Source organism: Nannospalax galili, unplaced genomic scaffold (assembly GCF_000622305.1).
Source record: "Nannospalax galili isolate Female #2095 unplaced genomic scaffold, S.galili_v1.0 scaffold207, whole genome shotgun sequence".
In the NCBI taxonomy this organism is placed as follows: domain Eukaryota; kingdom Metazoa; phylum Chordata; class Mammalia; order Rodentia; family Spalacidae; genus Nannospalax; species Nannospalax galili.
The window spans coordinates 6,634,131-6,640,170 of NW_008358517.1; positions in this window are offsets into that span (position 1 = coordinate 6,634,131).

Consider the following 6,040-nt stretch of genomic DNA (forward strand, 5'->3'; position numbering starts at 1 on the left):
GGGATCTCTTGTGAGTTCAAGGCCAGCCTGGGCTACAAAGTGAGTTCCAGGCCAGCTGGGGCTATGGGGAGACCCTGTCTCAAAAAGCACCCCCCCAAAGAAAATCTTACCAGAACGCTTCAAAACAGTCAAGGCCAAAACCAAAAATCTGAGAAACTATCCCAGCCAAAGGTAGTCTAAGACACATGACAACTAAATATTCGGTAACAGTAAGAGACCTTTAAGTTCTACAAAGGAAATCTGAATTATGTGTGAATACTGATTTATTATTGATAGCAAACATAACCATACTAACATCAAGATGCTAGTATTAGAGGAAATTGGATGTAAAGCAAATAAGAAGTCTATATTAAATAAATTTTTGTAAATCAAAAGCTGCTCTTTAAAAATAAAGGCTGTTGGGGGCTGGAGAGATGGCTCAGAGGTTAAGAGCACTGACTGCTCTTGAAGAGGACCTGGATTCAGTTCCCAGCACCACATGATGGCTAATAACTGTCCTTAACTCCCGTTCCAGGGGATCTGGCACCCTCTTCTCACCTCCGTGGGCATTGAAAGACACAAGATACAGGTGCACCTACCTACATGCAAGCAATACACTCATACACATAAAATAAAAATAATTTAAAAATTGTTTAAATAAAGTCTATTATATTTTTTACAATTTTAACTTTTATTTGTTATTGTGTGTGTGCATGCATAATGTGTATGGGGTGTACATGCCACATAAATGAAGGTCAAAGGACAACTCTGCAGAGTTGGTTCTCTCCTTCCACCTTTACATGAGTTCCAGGTATCAAACTCAGGTCTCCAGACTTACATGACGAGAAGCTTTGCCCACTGAGCCATCTCACTGGCCCAAATGTATTGTATTTTTAAATATCAAATTCAAATTGCCATGTTATAAAGTGTTAAACCAAGACCTTGCAAAATGTTAAGCATGTGTACTTATATTCTTATTTTGTACTTCACTTTTTATTTATTTATTTATTTATTATTCAGTTTTGAGTCAGGATCTCATATTGACTTTGAACTGATTCTCCTGTCTCCACCTCCCACGTGCTCGGATTACAGCTATTTGTCAACATACCCTCTCAGAACTTAAATGTTAATTGTTTCAACTTTATCTCATCTCTTAAATTTTCTATTTGTGTTTGTTTTATACTATACATCATACATAAACATAGAAGTATGTATGTGACTTTTCAACATGCTTATTGAGGATATGTTTATGTCTTACTGACATCATAAAACTATTTGTTGTGTGTGTTAGACTAAATAAGTAAAAAACTACATTACTTTCTTAGAGTTAATCATAAGAAGTAAGTCCAGGACTAGTGACATGGCTCAGCAGATAAAGGCCTTTGCCACCAAACCTGAAGACCTGAATTCAATATCCAGGACCTACATGTTAGAAGGAGAGAACCAGCTCCTGCAGCTTGTCCTCTGATCTCCACCAGTTACCCACATACATATTTTTATACACACTCATACACACACACATAGTGTAATTTTCAAATATTTTTCAGGTCCATAAAATGTGATAACAACTAGCCTATTTTCTTTTTTTGTGTGTGAAAGTGAATAAATAATATAAAACTACCATAAGCTTAAGTAAAGGCCTGTATACCAAAACTGCTAGAGATAATTCCAAGTTCTGTTTTTTCTTTGAATCTGGCATTAATTATAAGTAGTGTGATTATGTAAGTACTTGGTACCTTATTCTTGGAATCACTTTGAATTAGTATAGCTACTTCAGAGGCCTTGCCTAGAATAATGTTTAAAAGTCTCCAATTTCTTTTTTATTGAGTTTTCCAGCCCTTCATTATAATTACTGTTCACAAAGAACACTGCTGAGCCTTTACAATGTTCTCACTGATGAGAACTGATTTTTAATTCTCTTTAAATAACTTAATACAAGTTAGATGAATATCCCCACCCCTTTTCATTATTATAAACTTACAGCAAAGTTAAGACACTATTTTTTACTCTACGGAATTTCCCACTGTCACAGCATTAAAAAATAGGTCTTCAGTGTATTTTGTACATCAATATCTAAAGTATTAACCAGAAGGTACTTTTTAGTTTATTCTTGTTTCATAGGTTCATGTACAGTACTCAACCTTAAAAGGAAGTACTGTTAGTTTCACTTAGAAATTAACTATTCTAGGGATACTCAAGCATTGATTTGAAAGACCCTCTCCTTTTTTCAGCATACCTCTTATTGATTATGGAATGTTAATTTTTAAAAAACAGGATTCGGTGGCAAAAAAAAAAATGTGCCTTTACTGTTCTGAGTCTAAAATAACTCATACAGGAAAAAAAAAAAAAGAAAGAAATCATCTAATTAAAAAGAAACTTGCAGAGGTATTTGTTTACCTGGAAACCCCAAACCTTTCCCCAGAAGACTTTATTGCAAGAAGTATGGGTCGTGAGGAAATTTATTTTGTCATGAAAACGAAATTTTCATACATAAAGATGTTAGAGAGCGATGTGATTATAATTCATGGATTTGGAGTTTTGAAAAATGTCGAATCAGTCCACCTAAGCAGAATTTTATCCTAAGGAAATTATCCAGGCAGAAGATAATGTTGATTTATTTGAAGAACTTCTAAAATTGAAATTTCATGCCCCTGGTACATTAGTTTTTGCCATGGACTGAATTGTGTGCCCCAAAATTTATATGCTGAACTCCTGACCCTCAGTGTAGCTGTTTAGAGACAAAGTCTGTGAGGAGGTGATGGAGGTTCATTGAGGTTATTGTGTGGGTGGGAAGGGAGTTCTAATGTGACATGGCTGATGCTCTTACAATAAAAGAGAGGCACCAGCGCTTACTCAGTGGGCCATGTGAGGACTCAGCAAAGCAGCAGCCACTTGAAAGCCAAGAAGAAAACCTTCACCAGGAACTACATCCACTTGCTCTTATGTTCCAGCCCCAGAACTATGACCTGTTACCGCAACCCAAGCCAATTATGATGCTATCACAATGTAGGTCCTTACACTTAGCTTTTAAGATAAGCATATGGCTCCTTGGGCACAGAGGGCCATCATTCACACTGTGCAGTAGAACTTCAAAGGAACTAGAGGTGCAAATCACAGAAGTGTCCTGTGAAAATAAAGGTAAAGGAAGAGATCTGTGTCACTTATAGGAACCTTAACCTCCTCCAGAAGCTTCCAATTAGGTCGGTGAGTCTTACATGACCCAAATCCATCACCTCTACTACTCTGAAATCTCTACTGATTGACAGTAAGAGAGGCTGCCAATCTTACCTTTAAAAAATCATACCAGGATATTTTGAACAAAGTAAGAAAAGCTTTGTGAATCTTATAGTACTTTGTCTCATGCATTTTATTCTTTCCTTGGTCCAGAATTTTAGAATGTCTTATTAGGTCTTTTTCAAAAGAAAAAACTGTGATTCTCTGGAGAAAAAAACCAGAGTGTAAAGCAAGAAATATTGGTAGCATCTTGTGTCGTCCAGGTGACAGACTCATTATAAGGCCCTTTGTCTTCCTGGCTCTCTCCTTGGAAGGAGTATTTATAATAAACTCAAATGGTTGTTATGGAATTTCTCAGAAATGGGTATAATTGATTCTAAACAGTGAATAATCTCTTCTTTGCAAGTAAGGTAGTTTCTAAGTCTTTGCCTGCTTTATTTTACAACCCAGAATCATAGTGCTCTAGGGTTCCCATCTATCCTGCTTAGCTAGGCAGAGCCTGCCCACTCAATCACCATCTTCCTGCTCTAGGACTAGGCCAATCCCTGCTGCAGGTAAATTCACAACTAGCATGGCCAAGAACCAGCTGCTGGTGGACTCCAGAACATCTTGCTGAGCTAATCAGGTATCCTCCAACTCGGTTGCCGTCTTCTGGCTCCAGAACTAGGCCTGAAAATCTCTGCTCTAACTCCAGACTAGACAGGGCAGATAACTAAAACCAGTTTACCCTGCCCTCCATCTCCACACTCACAGTCCTAACTGTGATTACTCACCGCACACACTGGACCAGCCTGCAACCATCCCAACCCTCCAATAAAGAATCAAAAGTGAGAACCTGAAACACAGACCAACTAACGATTTATACCTGAACAGAAAGCAACCAAAGGCAACAATAAAAGCAGAACCAAACTTCAGCTCAACAAAGACAGGCTAGAATTGCATACCAGACACATAACCAATTAAAGAAGTCCAGATGCCCAGTCATAATGCAAAAACACAAAGACTAGGAGAAACCAAGATAATATATATGTTCCCTTCAAATTCCACCAGTCCTACAAAAATGTACTACAACAGGAACTACCCAGAAGAACCCCAGGACACAGAACTTGAAAGAGCATTATAAACATGATCAAATAATTCAGAAATTTTAAAGAACACACTCAACTCTTGACTGAATCTCAAGAAAATACAAATATACAACTAAATAAAATGATGACAATTCATGAAATTTGAAAGAGATAGAGAAACATTGAAGAAAACTCAAGCTGAAATTGAAAAGCAAAATAAGCCAATTTGAAACAACAGGAGAAACTCTCACCCGAGAATAAATCAATTGGAAAACAGAATATCAAGATTGGAACATAAAGTTGGAGAACTGGACTGCTTAAGCAAAGAATTTGAAAATCCTTTTAAAACATCACAGGAACAAATTTGCAGGAACTGTGGGACACAATGAGAAGACCAAATCTACTACAGGCACAAAGGACAAAGAATGTCAGATGAATAGCAGATCTTCAACAGGATTCTAAAAGAAAACTTCCCTAAATTGGGAAATACATACCCATACAAATACAAGAACATGCACAACACTGGGGGGGGGGGGATTACTATTCCAGATCTCAAAGCACACTACAGAGCCATAGTCATAAAACATCATGGTACTTACGCAAAAACAGACACATACATCAATGGAACACCATTGAAGATCCAAACCTGAGTACACACAATTTCAGCCACCTGATATTGACAAAGGTGCCAAGAACACACAATGGAGGAAAGACAGCATCTTCAACAAATGGAGCTGGCAAAACTGAATCTCCACCTGTAGAATGAAACTAGATCCTTATCTTTCACCTTGCACAAAAGTCAACTCCAAATGGATCAAAGGCCTCAATATGAAACTGGAAACCCTGAAACTATTAGAAGTAAAAATATTGGCAGTAATATACAAGATATAGATATAGGATAGGATTTTCTAAATCAGAAATTGCTCAGGAATTAAGGTTAACAACCAATAAGTGGGACCTCGTTAAACTAAAAAGCTTCTGTACAACAAAAGAAACAATCAAAAAAGTGAAGAGAAAACCCACAGAATGGGAAAGAATCTTCACCACTGACACATCTAAAAGAGGTTTAACATCCAGAATATATAAAGAACTCAAAAAACAAAGAATCAAGAAACCAAATGTGATGGCTAATTCTGGGTGTCAACTTGACTGGATCTGGGATTAACTGAAATGAAAGAGATCTTCTTGATTGGATCATCTGAAGCTGGAAGACACACCCTAAATGCGGGGAAATGAGGAAACATCTCATTCGTGCTTCCAAGAGAGGCCAGACATTGTCGAGCAGGACCTTTGACTTATCTTCACGTATATGGAACTGGTAGAAGAAAGGAGCCAGGGGCTCTTCCCAAGCCCATGTGACCCTAAGGATCAGATCCTCAAATGACCTTAAGTGTGAAAATTAATTAATTTATTTGGGCCAACTGTATGGTCTTAAACACCCAAAAGGAAAGTATAACCAAAGAGTAGTGTCATCAATATACTTCTTTAAGAGATCAAGAGATTACACGTCCCAGACATTAGGCTTAAGTCTATACAAAAATTTATTTAAACAATTATTTCTCATTGGTGAGAAAGAGCTGCTCAGATATGAGACTTCAAATCTTGGTCTCCAATACTGTAGTGCCCACTTGTAGCTAAGGGAGACAACCAGCTATTGTTCTAAAATGATGGATAAATTTGTTTTCTCCACCTATATAGAAGCCTTTGAGAAGGAACTGACACCGATTCTAACCACTCCAACAGCTATCAAAATACCTGAA